Here is a 17444-nt window from a genome sequence, read left to right on the forward strand (position 1 = left end):
TAAAAGTAGATACTGTAAGGTTTATTGCCGAGTTAAGTGAGGAAACGGAGACTGGGGTAAAAAAGTAAAAGCCAATTTATTCAGCTCCCGGGCGAGGTTCTATGTTCCAGGAAAGGGGCCAGGGAAGTTGGTCTTCTCTTCCTAGAGCATGGGGTTGTATAGGGAGTGGAGGTAGTTGATTGGCTGAGGGGGAAACAAAGCGAAGGTAGTCTCATTGGTTATGAAGGGACTGGGCATGGACGAGGCGAGCCGCCATTGACAGCCAGGCGGGACTGCTGGCAAGTGGGCTAGCTGAGGACATACAGGGCAAGCTGCCATAGGGCAGGTCTTGGTGGGATTTTTTTAAATTTCGGCGGGGCCGAGCACCTAGTTTGCTGATGAGTGCAGGACTGAGATTGGAATGCAGAAATGGGTATGGGGAGCCCGCGTGGAGAGGCCAGATGCTGAGTAATGCGCTCAGAATGATGATGTAGCTTTCAGGTACGGAGAGGAATGGGTGTTTCAATTTGGCCCCTGGCGAGGCAACCGGCCTTACAGATACAATGTTTATATGATTTAAAATTAAATAAACTTACATACATACATTTCTTTTTTTCACCCCTGCCCTGCATACCAGATGCAGATCCCACTTCATCTCTGCAAACCAGTGAACTCTCAATGTTTTCCTTGAATTCTTCTAGAGATTTTACATTCGTATACAAGCAAATACGAATTTACAATTCAATCTCTTCCTTTCAAACAAATTAGAAAACTATGCATATTCTTCTGCATCTTATTTTTTTCCACTCTATAATTCATGTTGGCAATCTTTCAATATCAGTTCATTAAAAGCACCCTCATTCCCTTTATGTTAATACAACTACACAATATTCCATTATATGGATATACCATAATATATTTAATAAATCCCCTATTGGTGGACATTTAGGTTCTTGTCAAATTTCTTGCTACAGTAACCAGTATTTATTGCATTGAATAACTACTTTTCTTTTTTTTAGACAGAGTTTTACTTTGTCACATAGCCTGGAGTGCAGTGATGTGATCACAGCTCACTGCAGCCTTGACCTCCTGGGCTCAAGTGATCCTCCAGCCTCAGCCCTGAAAGTAGATAGAACTGCAGGTGCACGCCACCACACCTGGCAATTTTTTTGTATTTTTTGTAGAGACAAGGTTTCACCGTGCTTCCCAAACTGGTCTCAAACTCCTGAACTCAAGCAACCTGCCTGCCTCAGCCTCCCAAAGTGCAGGGATTATAGGCATAAGCCACCACACCCAGCCTTGAATAACCAATTTTGATGGTTGTTGCTACGTTGCCCACCTACATGAGACACCAGGTGACATTTGCAACAGTAGGAGAGTGCCCGTTTCCTTCTCCATGATGGTGGTGTGCATTATTACACTTCAATTTTACTAATTTGATAGTGAAAATGGTATCTCATTGGAGTTTGAGTAATATGAGTAAGGTTGACATTCATATATTTAAAAGCTGTATATATTTCTTTTTTCTTTGAACTGTCTCTATATTCTTTGCCCAATTTTCTTTTGGATAATTGGTCTTTTATTATTGACCCGTAGGAGTGTTTAAAATATTAAGAACATTAAACCTTGTCTGTGAAATGAGTTGCAAACAACTTTCTCCCATTTGTCTTTAGACATTGCTCAAGTAGTTTTAGCCAAGTGATGATTTTGATTTTTATGAAATTTAGTTTTTAAAATCTTTTCCTTTATGCTTTCTAGATTTTCTCTCTCATAGAAAGGCCTTGCCTGCTCTGAATTGATACAGGAATGTTCCTTTGAGGACTTACTTATTGCGTATAATATTCGATTCATTTGGAATGGAACGCGGTGTAATGCATCAGGCATAAATCCAACTTTGTTTTTTCCAAACGGATCCAGAGTTGTTCCAACGTGATATATTGAATAGTCTATTATTTTCTTCACTGATTGGAGATGGCAACTGTATCATAAATCCCTATATGTATTTGAACCTATTTCTGAAATTTTGATTCTGTTTTACTGATCTGTCAAATAGCAGACTATTTGAAGCTGTGTAAATCACTGAGCTATCAGCCAAAACAGAAGAGAAATTTAGGAAATGAAAATAATACTATACTGAAGCCTTCCACAGGAATATTTGCTTTTCATCATTTCAGTGTGAATCTGAGGGGGGGATGGCCAGGAAAAAGGTCAGAAAGGTGTTCCTGTGTGATCTGAATGCTGGAAACATCCAGATGATTCTCCTGTTTTTGCCATGTTCTCCACATAGCCTTGCCTGTCCAGCCATAGATATCTGGTCCGGGGTTGATGCTCTGACTGAATAGAGAGCCAATTGAAAACCCTTCCAGGAATTTCTGACCTTGAGACCAGAAAGATAATCAAGCAGTTCTTGGTTGCGGTAATCATAAAATGTAAACCTCGGAACTTCCATGAGCCAGATATTTTCTGCACGAAATAGTCATGGAGCAGAGAAAGAATAAAACAATACGGAGAACAAAGCAGAGATAATAGAATACTACTCAGCAATGAAAAGGAATGAACTACAGATACACAGAACAGCACGAATCAATCTGAGTGAAATCATACAAAAACAAGTACCTACTAGATGATTCCATTTACATAAAACCCTTGAAAACAGAAACTAATTCATAATGACGGAAATCAGATTAGTCACTGCTGGAAAGGGAGGAGAGGAGAGGTGAAGTGAGGTGGGAGGGAGAAATTGCAAAGAGGAGATTATGGGGTGATGGATATAATGACAGTTTCATGGGTTTGTGCATATTTCAAAACTTATAAAATTGTACACTTTATTATTATTATTGTTTTGAGATGGAGTTTCGCTGTTGTTACCCAGACTGGAGTGCAATGGCACGATCCTGGCTCACTGTAACCTCCGCCTCCTGGGTTCAAGCAATTCTCCTGCCTCAGCCTCCCAAGTAGCTGGGACTACAGGCACGCACCACCATGCCCAGCTAATTTTTGTATTTTTAGTAGAGACGGGATTTCACCTTGTTGACCAGGATGGTCTTGATCTCTTGACCTCATGATCCACCCGCCTAGGCCTCCCAAAGTGCTGGGATTATAGGTGTGAGTCACCGCGCTGGGCAAATTGTACACTTTAAATATGCACAGTTTATTTTGTCATTTTAATTCAATAATACTTCAACAGAGCTTTTTAAAATCTTTTTTTTAAAAAAGCAGAGATGGGAAGGAAACTAATAGAAAGAAGCAGAAATGAGGGTTTTGAGTGGGAGAGAGGGCAGGCAAGAGGAAGAACGAATTTAGATTGCATTTGTTCTCTCATTCTAGATGCCCAGCTGCATCTCCAATTTGTTTTCTTAACCTAAATTTAGATTCTGAGGATAATATATTTATCATTTTGCCCAAGCTGAGTTTCTGTCTTTTGCAGACAGAGTAATAAGACCAATATTTACCCACACCCTTTCCAAGAAAGAATTCTAGGAGTCCTTTCGGCTATTCTGTCTTATCTGTCACGCTCAGTTCATCAACCAGTACAACCAATTCTACCTCCAAATATTTCTGGCATCTGTTCTTTCCCATCCAGATGTACAGAGTCCAGGCTCCCATCCTCTTCCACTTAGACTCTTTTAAAGCCTCCCAAGGGGGCTCTCCCCCATCTTTTATCTGCCATGTTGTTTCCAAGGTTACCTATTTAGAGCATAGATCTGATCCTTTCATCCCTCTTCCTAAAACAATAACATTGGCAGCTGGTGACCACTTAACATGGTATGGTGCTCACTGAGCCAACCCCCAGCGTCCCCTCCTAAACATCTCCAGCAGACCCACCACCCTCACGAGCACTGAACCTCAGGCATGCCAACCGTATTTACCCTCCAGTGCTCTTATCCTATTTGTCCACCTGACAGACTTCCAACCTATTTAAAGGCCCAACTCAAATGTTGCCTGTTTATATCTTTATTTGGCTGTCTCAGGCTGAATTAATTGTTCCTTCATCTGTGTTCCCATAGCTCTTATCGTCTCTGTTGTGATGATTAATGAGTCTGTTTTTCCCACAAGATGATAAACTCCTAAAGAGCAGAAAGTCTGTCATTCATTTTTATATCCCTAGAAACCAGGATACTTCACAAAGTGTAGCAGGTCCTTAATTAATGTCCTTTAATTGATTTAAATCGAGGGAATTGAATCAGATCAATGGTTTTCAAGCTGTTTTGAATACCCCTCAGTATAACTCTTTAAAAACAAAATGTTACAAGGAATCTCAATATGTAATTTAGATGAAGGTGGAACTGATCTGGTTGAAGAGTAAATTAATACATGTGATCCAGATGCTATTCTGGATTTTCCGTTTTCTTTCTGTCTGCATACATGTATATAAGAGGTCTGCTTTTCTGCCACTTCCCTCTATTTCCTCATCTTCTCCGTCACCCGATGAAGACTCCACTCTCCCTTTTTAGATAGAAGTATCTGTAATCCTTCTGTATCATGAAATACCCCCCAAAACGACCCTTTGTGCTACCAGCTGCCCCTGCTCACAGCTTTCCCCTGTCATAAAAAAATTCCCAGTCATGAAAAAAACCAAATGAACAAGTTTTTGGACAAAGATATCTCTAACTACAGAGAAAGAGGCTTCTGTTTGCTCAAGTTACTAAGCTAGTTTCTAAACAAGTTAAATGCAAGATTAAGTGTGCCTCCAAAGAACCAAGGAGCCTGGGAGGTAAGCCACTAGTTAAGTCATTCATTCCTGCTGAATTTAAATAATAGCAATAGGAGTGCTTCTCCTATTTACTCTTTTGCGTACAGAGTTTTTAATTTAAAATTTTGAGTCCGTTATCTTTTATTTCCAGAATACTTCACTTTATAAAATTGATTCTGACATTGTTTTTTGTCCTGTATTGTCCAGAGAGATTCTATGTATTAATTCTTCCTACAATTTTGTAAACAAAGCTGGTTCAACATAGAACCCAACAGGCTACAATTGTAACCCACGGGAAGCATTCAGAATATCTGTGGCATATCAACTTTATGACAAAGATAAAACTGAAGCAATGTCATTGTTTTTGTAGGGGGAACGAGGGCATTTAACCAGATGATCACCAGGGGCTCTTCCAACCTTGTGAGTTTATGACTTCTGGGCAAATAAGAACAACGGCACAGGTTTCAGGTGAATTGCGTGAGTATATTGCCTTTGCACAGATGAATAGAACATAACGGCAACAAATCTCAGGAAGAAAATTTCCAAAATTATCTTAAATGCTTTATTATTGTACAGTTTCATTTTTGGGTTTTCTTACTTTGTAAGAAATGCCACTACTGTGAGGTTTCAAGTATGTATAATTGTAATTTCTTCCGTATTTCCAGGACAGAAGCCACAGGACCAAGAGCCATTTGCAAGGTCAATGGGACTAAGTGAGGAAAAGGGCGAACATTATTCAGTTGTTTAGTGTGTCCAGAAAGAGAGCGTTTCAAAAGTTTATCTATTGGTAGGAAATCAGAATGCATTTGCCCAAACCATCGAGACCATATGGTTAGGTCACCAGGATAGATTCTAAGAGCCTGTTTAACCCTAAACATAAAAAGATTATTGAGGCTGGGCATGGTGGCTCAGAGGCCAGGCACCCTGGCTTGTGCCTGTAATCCCAGCACTCTCGGAGCCCAAGGTGGGTGAATGACGAGGCATGGTGGCAGACACCTGTAATCCCAGCTACTCAGGAGGCGGAGGCAGAAGAATCACTTGAACCCGGGAGGCAGAAGTTGCCACTTCACTCAAGTCTGGGTGACAGAACAAGACTCTGTCTCAAAAAAAAAAAAAAGATTGAGAGAGAGAGAGGGCTACTGCAAATTTATAAAATTCTCCTATCCTGAATTCACAGGGCTGACATATGCGCATGTATCTCTCACACTCCAGTATAAGCTAAAGACTGGGAACATGTGGTACTCACTTTTATCTCCCACGGTGTTTTGCCCATAGTAGGTACTGAATGAATTTTTTATACTTAGAAAGTATAAGTATTTTTATACTTAGAAAACGCTATTTTAACCAAGGAGTATGCTTTATTTTCCTTTTTCTTCCTTTATTATTTTTTATAGAGATGGAGTCTCGCTCTGTTGCCCAGACCAGAGTACAGTGGTGTGAACTCGGCTCACTGCGACCTCCACCTCTCAGGTTCAAGCGATTCATCTGCTTCAGCCTCTTGAGTAGCTGGGATTATAGGCATGCATCACCACACCTGGCTAATTTGTTTGTATTTTTAGTAGACACGGCTTTTCAACATGTGGGCTAGGCTGGTCTCAAACACCTGACCTCAAGTGATCTGTCTACGTCAGCCTCCCAAGTGCTGAGATTACAGACATGAGCCACCGCACCCAGCCTATGCTTTATTTTTCTTACCCCTTTCTCTAAACCATAAAAATCATATGCTATGTAAAGCTCCTACTATATGCCAGATGCTGAGAATAGTAACAAGATAAAAGCTAGTTCCTCTGCTCCAAGAGTATGGTCTAGTCTTTTTTTTTTTTTTTTTTTTTTGAGATGTAGTCTCGCTCTGTCACCCAGACTGGAGTGCAGTGGCATGATCTCGGCTCACTGCAACCTCCGCCTCCTGGGTTCAAGTGATTCTCCTGCCTCAGCCTTCCAAGTAGCTGGGACTATAGGTGTGTGCCACCACGCCTGGCCAATTTTCTGTATTTTTAGTGGAGACAGGGTTTCACCATGTTAGCCAGGATGGTCTCGATCTCCTGACCTCATGATCTGCCCACCCCAGCCTCCTGAAGTGCTGAGATTACAGGCGTGAGCCACCGTGCCCAGCCGCATGGTCTACTCTTCAGCCATTTTCCTTGAGGGAGGAGTCTCATTGGTCACTTAAGGCATAGGGAGAATTCTGGACTACAGAATTCTGTCCTACATTTCCGAGTTACCAGATATAAGCACAGAGAAGACAATTTCACAAGCTGGAAAAGCAGACAGCTTGAAAAGGAAAAGCCAGGCTGTCATGCCTGTGCTCATGATGCCCTTGTTATTGTTCCAGGTGGAAGGCAGAGGAACAACAGATGAAGCCTTTTAATTTGCTGGCAATTAATTCTTTCACTTAGTTTAAATTAAAATGTTCAGCTTCTCCCGGTTACTCATCAACAACAGTTAACATCAGTGTCTTTCCAGCATTTGGAAGCCTCTAAGTATCAATAGCCCATTACCTTGCAATGAAAGACAAATTGTAATACCTTGATTAAGTAGAATGCTCTGGGAATGAGCTCTCCTGGCTTATTGATTCTTCTACTTATGAAAGACTTAGCTGGAAAACTAATTTTTTATCATTCATTATTCATTCATTCATTCATTTGTTCATTGTATCAATTAATCAACATGACATACAATAGTGGTTGAGATCAGTCGCCGGAGCCCATCTGCCTGCATTCAATGTCAGCGCCATCACTTTGTTACCTTGGGCAGACTGCTTACTCCATGCTCTGTCTCCTCGTCTTTAAATTGGAGTTCGTAGTAGTATTTATCTCATAGCACATACAGGAAAATTAGATGAACTTATATAAAGTCCATAGGAAGGTGCCTACCCAGCACATGGTAGGTGATTTGATTATCAATCACCTCCTCTATTCTGTGCATGAGAGAGCACTGAGCAGAATAAGTACAATCTCGGGCTCATCATGAATTCCCACCATCATAAAAAATTCAAGCAATATAGAATTATATAGAGTAAAATATGAAAGTCCACTCCATCTCTCTTAATTCTACTCCCCAGAGGTAATCATTATTAATAAGTTTGTGCATATCCTTCCAGACTATTTTTCTAGGTATATGAAAATGTATACATAAATATCTATTGTCTATTTTTAATCAAAAATAGAATCGTTCTGCTAACAGTATACTGGGGGCAGTTTTGCAAGTCAGTTGATACAGACATAACAAAACAGGGTGCTTTGTTTTCTGTAATAAGACAAACTACACGTTATTAATCTTCTTCATCCTGATGGCTATTAGAAAGTTTGCACCTTTTTTTTTTTGCCAATGCAAGCAATACCACAAGAAATATCTTTATACATGTACCTTTGAACATTTGTATAGTATTTCTTTAGGATGTGTTATTTAATAAGCATTGCCATCCATTTGTCCCCTCAAGTAAAATGCTTTGACAAAGCAGAGACTCTCTGATCTTGAAAAGATGGCCTCAGAGCTATTAGGACAAATTCTTACTTTATCGCAGAGAGTTGTGGATGTCACCTTGGAAGGGTAGCCAATGGGGCTAAAACTCTGACATAGGCTTTTTGAATGGATTGGTTTTTTTAATGGATCTCTAATAACAGCTGATTTGATCATAGTTTCCTTCTTTCTCAAGGTGCGGTGAAAACATTCACATTAATGGAGAGCTGTGACTCTGGGTAACCAAGGCTTTCATCTTCATATTAGAATCTCATTCACATCCCCTTTCTCTCCTAGCTCACTCTCCCCAAAGCATTGTGACCAGCCAAGAAAACCCAGGACTCCATGACTTCAGTTCTCAAAATATGTAGAGCTTCTGTACAGTAAGAGTGAGCACGAGGGGAGATGAGTTAAAAGAAATGAGATCCAGATGGGGATCATGATAATATTTAAACTGGAAAAATCACTCAGGAGAAAACTCCCACTGAAACCATGCACAGATTATGACAAAGTGGATCATGCTTTAAAGGTCCTCCGTTTAGCTAAAGACACGCCAAAAGGCAGAGCCTGGATACATGAGTTAGGATGTAAGTTTAACTGCTCTGGCAAAGAAACCCCAAAATACAGTGAGACAGAAGTTGAATGCTCCCTCTGGGAAGGGTCCATAGAGAGGCTAGGAGTCCAGAGCACACAGGCAATGCTGTTCCCTAAGATCATCCCGAGGTACTGGGGCAGCTCTGTCACCCTCAGTGGTGGCACCCACGTGGTCTAAGGTGGCTGCTGCTGTTGCTGCTCTTTCCCACACATAGAGAATGGACAGTGGAGCACAACACAAGCCCTTTTATCTATAAAGAATGTGGTCCTGATGTTCTTCACATTACTTCTGCTTACATTCCAATAGCAAGAATTGGGTCATGTTCCCCTCTTAGCTATAACAAAGGCTGGGAAATATGGTTGCTACCTGACTGACCATATGCTCAGCTATATATTGATGTTTTATTTTATTTTATTTTTTAAGACGGAGTCGCTCTCTGTTGACCAGGCTGAAGTGCAGTGGCATGATCTCAGCTCATCACAACCTCCGCCTCCCAGGTTCAAGCGATTCCCCTGCTTCAGCCTCCTGAGTAGCTGGGACTACTCAGGACTACAGGTGTGTGCCATCATGCACAGCTAAATTTTGTATTTTTAGTAGAGTTGGGGTTTCACTATGTTGGCCAGGCTAGTCTCAAACTCCTAACCTCATGATCTGCCTGTCTCAGCCTCCCGAAGTGCTGGGATTACAGGCATGGGCCACCGTGCCCAGCTGGTATTTTAATATAGAAGACAGAGAAGGAGACAAATGAAAAGAGAAGGACAGATAGATACTGGAGTCTTGATCTCTCATACAGTGAATTTATATAGAGAGGCATTGTATGGAATTTTGAACTAGAGGGTAAATATGGGAGCACTGCATACCAAGGAGTAAAACTAGCCAGGCAGGAGTTGGGGACAAGTGTCTTCCAGCTTAATTAATTAATTAATTAATTAGTTTTTTGAGATGGAGTCTCACTCTGTTGCCCAGGCTAGAGTGCAGTGGCACAATCCCGGCTCACTGCAACCTCTGCCTCGTGGGTTCAGGCGATTCTTCTGTCTCAGCCTCCTGAGTAACTGGGATTACATGCGGGTGTCACCATGCCTGACTACCAGCTTAATTTAAACAATACAGAATTATGTAGCTGGGCATGATGGCTCATGCCAGCACTTTGGGAGGCTGAGGTGACTAGATCATTAGGTCAGGAGTTTGAGACCAGCCTGACCAACATGGTGAAATCCCATCTCTACTAAAAATACAAAAATTAGCTGGGTGTGGTAGCATGTGCTGTAATTCCAGGTACTCAAGAGGCTGAGGCAGGAGAATTCCTTGAACCCAGGAGGCAGAAGTTGCGGTGAGCCAAGATTGTGCCACTACACTCCAGCCTGGGTAAGAGAGTGAAACTCTGTCTCAAAAAAAAAAAGAATTATGTACCCATTGGGTGCACCTTCCCGGGATCCCCATTATGTCAGTTTCCCTACTTTACCTTGAAAAATCACATGGGGCTTCTCCTTTCAAAACTCTGATCACACTTACAACTCATTACAGATAGTATAGGTACATAAGCAGTTATAATACTAGGTAAATCCTATGAGAAGGGAATTCAGAAAGTGTCATAGGAACACGAAGAAAGTAATTTCCAATTGAGACGGTGGCTGCTGCCACTGAAAGCTCATCGAGTTGAAGTTTAGGCTCTCTTGCTGAGCCAAGGAATGAAGAAACCAGATCCTTCCCAAATAGGGGTTCTGATGCGACTAATGACTGAACCTCGGATAAATAGTACAAGCCACGGAGAAAAAAGAGAACCATTGCAATCTTTTATCACCCCAGGCCCTTAAACACCCATTGAATACCCATTCTTTCAAAACTCAGCCGTGAACATCACTTGTTTATGACAATTTCTCGGATTTACCCATCCCGCCTCATTCTGCTCAGATAGAACTGACTCTTCCTCCCTATATGCGCATTGTATACTACATTGCAGTCTATCACAGCACTTACAGCTCTTCAGAGCACTTACAGTTTAGATTCTGAGACCCTCTAATGGTCCATCTCACACTGCTATAAGGACATACTCAAGGCTGGGTAATTATAAAGAAAAGAGGTTTATTTGACTCAGAGCTTAGCATGGCTCGGGAGGCCTCAGGAAACTTACAGTAATGGCAGAAGCGGAAGCAAACATCTTTGCATGGTGAAGAGTGAGAAGAACGAGAGCCAAGTGAAGGGGGAGGCCCCTTGTCAAACAATCAGATCTCAGGAGACCTAATTCACTATCACAAGAACAGGATGGGGGAAACTGTCCCATGATTCAACTATCTCATAACAACTTCAAACTCCTTCTCACTTCTTTACAGATGCAGTAAGCTGAGACCATGCCACTGCACTCCAACCTGGCGACAGAGTGTGACTTCATCTCAAAACAAAACAAAACAAGACTGATGAAAGTCAGTTTGTGGCTAGGCATCATACACTTCCAAACCAATGATTCTGTACTCATTAAACTACTTACTGCCTTAAAAAAGGAATCCCTTTACACACAAGTAGGATCTTGACAGGTGGAGATGGATTTTGACCCTTTGATTAGAGAGATGGAGACTCTTAACTGCAGCCGGCAAAACTTTGGTATAATTTTCAGTCTCAGCATGAATGACCAGAGGACAATAAGAGGGAAATAACAGAAGCACAAATGGCTCAGAAGATGCTACAGTTATGAAAGTGAAGGGGATCAGAATAGGCCACTCTCAAATATGCCAGGTTGGCATAAGAATTATTTTGAGCTGAAGGCAACTAAAAAACAGCAGACAGAAGAAAGCGCTCTATCCTCCTCCACTTTGCCTAAAGGCAGGGCATAAATTTTCCTTTGTGAGGATGTTCCCCTTTCCCTCTCTCATACAGGAAGGGCAGAGAGTGTTAGACTGAGAGGAACGAGCCACCAGCTCTTTCTCAAATATCCCTTTTACTCCATTTGTTTCCTCCGTGCATTTACCTTCCCACAATTTACTACCCATAACGACTTCAAACTCTGTCTTTCTCGCTTCTTTACACATTTCTTTTTCTTTGTTAAAATGGTATGAAAGCCTCCAGTTATGAGCACCCCACTGGATTGTTTCTGCATTTCTGTGAGCATCTTCCATATGCATATGAAAGAAACCTTTTTCTCTTGCTAATCTGTGTTTTCTCTGTTTCGTCTGCAGAGCCCCAGGCACTAAACCTAAACACAGAGAATAAAGGTCTTTTTACTCCTTGATACAGGCACTAGCTAGAATTTCAGTGGCTCTGATGGCTGGTTTCAGGTTTGCGAACACCCCTGCTGAAGAGCTCTTGGATGCACCGGAGGGTAGTTTTTGATGAAATATGTGAACGAAATTTGATTTTTTTCCCCGAAAACTTGAATGTATGTTATTCATCAGAGCCGTGTTTGGGGGTGTGATCTAAAAGTTTCAAATTCCTCAATTTGTTTCCACTCCCTGTTTTTTGAGGAGATCAGAACAATGAGTGGCTCACACAGGGACGGCTGGGCACTGGAATACAAGATCTTTTCCTTATAGTCCAGAGCATAGTGCTCTGCAGCTGGCAGAGCACAGGAGGACCATGGGTAGAAGGAGCTAAAACATAACACCAGTCACACCATAACCACCATGACCCACATGTCCAGTCTACTTGTCCAAAGTGCTCTCACATAGTAATTAAACTTGATCTTGCTAGAAATCCCATAAGACAGGCAGAGAAAATGTGGACCCAGAAAGAAAAGGTGAGCTGCCCAAGGTCACATAGCAAGGTTGTGGTGGAGGTCTCTGAGAAAGGGACAATAATTCCGATGAAAGAAAGCTACCAAAAGATTCATTTTCGCTCAATCCAAAAGGAAAGGTCCCTCAGGCAGAGCTGTGTTCAGGAGACAGAGATCGACATGCTCTCATGTTGCCCCAGTGTTGGAAAGCTCTGGAGGGAACTGGAGGGCAAGATGAGGCCAGGGTGGTTCTTATAGGTGATGACCTTCTCACGGCTTCCACTTCTGCAATTTCTGACTTTAGGAAGAAATTTCAATTGTTGGCCCTAAAGGAATTGGAGGCTTTGTAATGGACCAAAGGATTCACCTTGCCCACTGCCTACACAGAGCCGATTTATCAAGACAGGGGAATTGCAATGGAGAAAGAGTAATTCACACAGAGCCAGCTGCATGGGAGACCAGAGTTTTATTATAACTCACAGCAGTCTCCCCAAGCGTTCAGGGATCAGAGTTTTTAAAGATAATTTGGCAGGTGGAAGCTTGGGAAATGGGGAGTGCTGATTGATCAGGTTGGAGATGGAATCATAGGGGGTCGAAGTGAGTTTTCCTTGCTGTTTTCTGTTCCTGGGTGGGATGGCTGAACTGGTTGAGCCAGATTACTGGTCTGGGTGGTATCAGCTGATCCATCAAGTGCAGGGTCTGCAAAATATCTCAAGCACTGATCTTATGTTTTCCAATCCGGGGAGGCTCAGACTCTTGGAGCCAGAGGCTGCAAATTACCCCTAAACTGTAATTTCTAATCTTGTAGCTAATTAGTTAGTCCTGCAAAGGCAGACTGGTTCCCAGGCAAAAAGGGGGTCTTTCTGCGAAAGGGCTGTTATCAATTTTGTTTCAAAGTCAAATTAAGAACTGAATTCCTTCCCAAAGTTAGTTCAGCTTATGCCCAGGACTGAACAAGGACAGCTTAAAATTAGAAGCAAGATGGAGTCGGTTAGGTCTGATTTCTTTCACTGTCATAATTTCCTCAGTTATACTTTTGCCAGAGCAGTTTCAGCTTGTAAATAAACAGCTGGTCCTTAGTTCATCCCTCAAGTCCCAAGGTGAGAAATGGGACTAGGAGCTGCTTCTTTGCTCTCCAGGTGTGGTGTTGCCCTTCTGGGCCTCTCCTGAAGCTCCACTATCACCCCGCCCCAGCCTGGAGATCCAGTGCTCAGTGCACCTGGTCTCACCTGAATGGTATCAGGTGCTGCTGCTGGAGAAGGGTCGCAGTAGATCGTTAGGCAGATGTGAGCAGGGCCCCTCCCCACACCTGGAATGTCAGGTGATGTTCAGGTGGTTTGTTAACGATCTCTCTAAAATAATAATTGGGCACGGCTGGCGCCAGGGAAAGGCAGTATCCCAGTAAATAGAAAACACTGAAACGTGATGAGCAGCTTCCTGATAAGACCTCAAGAGTTGGGCCGTGGGCTCAGCATGTGCACTAAGAGGCAAAATGGCAGAGTTTAACTGGTATGTGACCCTCTGGAAACTTTCGGCTGGTAAGGGAAGACTGCCTCAAGTGAGCGTGCATACCACTCCGTAAACACACTGCCAATGCAGACAGCCCACCCGAGGGAAGAAGGGACGCAAGCCCAGAAGCATGCCAGTGTATAAGACCCCAAGTCAGACGTCAGACCATGCCCTTGATCGCTCAAGGTTGCCTGCTTGGTCCTCTTCCAAATGTATTTTACTTCCTTTCGTTCCTGCTCCGGAGCTTGTTAATGAACTTTCACTCCTGCTCTAAAACTTTCCAGGATTTTCCTTCTGCTTTATGCCCCTTAGCCAAATTCTTTCTTCTGAAGAGGCAAGAACTGAGGCTGTTGCAGACCCATACAGGTTCCCCACCACTAGCAGACGCACCCAACATGCTCTCCGGCTTGTGCTACCTGGAATAGTCTGGCCAGTTTGCTCTGTGCTCATGCCTGCCTCAGCGGAGCGGTGGCTGCCTCCTCCACGCTATAGCCAGTACCCCAGGCCCCCACCTGCCCCTCAGCTTGAACTTCCCAGTCAGAAATGCACACTCAACATCCAAGGAAGACTGATTTTCTAGTTCCAAGAACAGAACTGAGCAGGTTCCTTCGCTCTACATGAGTAGACTTCGCACAGTCTTGGATTTCTGAGAGAGTACAGTACATTGAAAACACAAGCCAGCTTTAATATGGTCTCCCCACGACTGACCCTCAATGGGAAGGAGACGGGGAGGACCCCTGGCTAAAACAGAAAGTTAAAGTTACAGTTACTGAGCCAATTAGACTTTAAACACAGCACTGACACCTCATGTCTTCTACGCTCTTATGCTATATTCTGTTCCTTTAGACGCCTAAATTATTCTATTACAAGAGCATTGCATCAGGCAGTTTAATGACTAAGATCCGTAGACATTAATTACTTTGGAGATACTTGAGCAACCAAAGAAAGTCTTACTACAAAATGGAACGTATTTAAGGGGCTCTCGGCCCTGAAAAGAGTCTGACTAGCAAATCAGGTAAGAGCACACAGCTCCCAGACGCACCCGCCGTCTCTCAGCCTGGCATATGCTGTTTTCTCTCTCATCACTTCTTTCCAATTCCCCAAAGCCCCCTCAGCTTCCCTTACCTGATTAACTTCTCCTTACCCTTCAGTTTAGATACGATTTGCCTTAGGGAACTTTTCTTGACCTTCAAGAATAAATTGTATGGACCCTAGGAGACTGCCTTGAAAATTTAATAAATTAATAAAAAGAATTGAATTTAATGTTCTTCTTGTATCTTCCCAATGGAGCTGTCAAGCTCAGCAGAGCAGTTTTGCCCCACACAACCCTAGGGGAGACCATTCACACCTGAGACTTGTGTGTGGTGCGGCGTACAACCAGCGCAGCTCTCTGCGGCTGCCCCGCACCCATAGCCTGCCTGCCCCCTGCCAGAGTGCCATCTGCCCTTGAATGGTGAGAGCGTGTTCACTCCCCTCTTTCCCCTGCTGACTGCAGGTTTCTTGAGGAAAAGAAATTGGACTCGATTACTGTTATATCCCCAGAATCTGAAACTGATCTTGGCATGTAATAAACATTCAACAAACGTTTGATAATTAACTTACAAACAATCTTTTAAAATTATTAGGCCCACAAATCCACAAATACCTCAGGACAAAAATCGTCACTGCTTCTTGCTTTCTGTCTTGCCTTCTTCCACTTCTTTTCCTATCTCCTGCTACCCATCACTCAATACCTGCACCTGGCCCCGTAGGCACCCGCTGTTCTATCACCGAGCAGGGAAAGCATTTCACGATTGTATCAGTTCCCTAAGGCTGCTGTAACAAAGGACCACACATGCTGCTGCTTAAAATGACAGAGACTTATCGTCTCACAGTTCTGGAGGCAAAACTTTGGAAATTAAGATGTTGGCAGGGCCATGTTGCCTCTGAAACATACAGGTGAGACTCCTTTTTTTTTGGCCTTTTCTAGCTGCTGTTTTTTTCTGGCCATCTTTGGCATTCCTTAGCTTGTGGATGCACCACTCCAACCTCTGCCTGTGTTGTCATAGGACCATCTTTACCCTCTGTGTCTCTGTGATGTCACGTGATCATCTTAAAGGACGCCGGTCATATTGGGCAAGGTGTATCCTAATGTTTTCATCTTAGTTTGATTAAATCTGCAAAGACCCTATTTCCAAATAAGGTTACATTCACAGGTACTGGTGATTAGGATTTCATATATTAAAATATATTGAGTTTCCATATATATCCTTTAGGGGAGGGACACAATTCAACCCATAACAATGAGGCAGACAGTGGTTCTCAAACCTCTCACACGTGTCTTGCTCACCTGGAAGGTTTGTTAAAATAGATTGCTGGGCCACACATCCAGGGGCTCCAGTTCAGGAGATCTGGGGTGGAGCCTAAGAATTTCCATTTCTAAGAAGTTCCCAGGTGATCCTCTTGCTGCTGGTCCTGGAAGCAGACGTTGAGAATTGCTGGTGTAGGACATCCCAACGCAAAATGCAGTCCCGGGACTAGGAGCGTCAGTATCACCAAGGAGCCTGGTAGAAGTGCAGATTCTCTCCTCGCCCGCGCCCCAGGCTTTCTGAATCAGAATCAACATTCTAACACTGAAGTTGGGGAAGCCTTGCTCTAGGAGGCACTGCCCCAGAACAAGCTGGAATGTCAGCTAGCCTCCGATACAGGGCAAGGGTGTATAAAGCCAAGCCAGTAGGCTCAGTTCAGTCAAGCTGGCCTTCTCATAGAGGTCTCTATGAGCCCCTGTTGGTATCTGGCTTTCAGAAGAGTTTCTTATGGGTCCACACCCCAAGACCTGCTCATTCCAGGGAGATACCAGGAAGTCATGCCCGAGGTCTAATTTTCAGACAAGAAACGGAACATCAGGTTGCACACATCACCTCTGCTCAAGAGAAAATAAGGCTTGTTCAAAGAAGCGAATGAAATACACACTCAGAGATGGTGACAGCCAGAGGGAATCATGAGACCCGAAGAGGTACAAAAGAGCGGATAAGTAAAATCTATTATGGAGGGTTTTTCTCGGCCCTCTGCCTGATCTACTGACTTATTTTTATTTCTTTTAGTGCAGTTTTGTGGCTATTTATTTTCATGACTGCTTTAATTGGAGAAATAGTTCCCTGTGTTGTGATAAGGTTTGAGTTTCAAAAGCAAGGAGGAAAGTGGAAAACAATACAGTTCCTGTGAGTTCCCCTGAATGCACCGAAAGATTGTGCAATTCTCTCTAGCAGAGTTCCCAGCGATATTGTTTGGGGTGAGGCATTTGCTCTGGCAAAGAAGGCTTTAAGTAGTTCCTATTACGGTTTCTAAATAAAGAGCCAAGCCCTGAACTGACCCCTGCACTAATGTGGAGGAAAGCACTGGCATTCCAAATGGCTTCAGTGCTTTGGGCCACACCTCTCTTCCCTGGGCTGGGTCCGTAACCCTCCAGCTGCTCTGAACCTGAGCCAGAGTCGTTTGCTCCTTACTTATTCATTTGCACCCAGTGT

The sequence above is a fragment of the Callithrix jacchus genome, chromosome 7 (assembly GCF_049354715.1).
Source record: "Callithrix jacchus isolate 240 chromosome 7, calJac240_pri, whole genome shotgun sequence".
Classification (NCBI taxonomy): domain Eukaryota; kingdom Metazoa; phylum Chordata; class Mammalia; order Primates; family Cebidae; genus Callithrix; species Callithrix jacchus.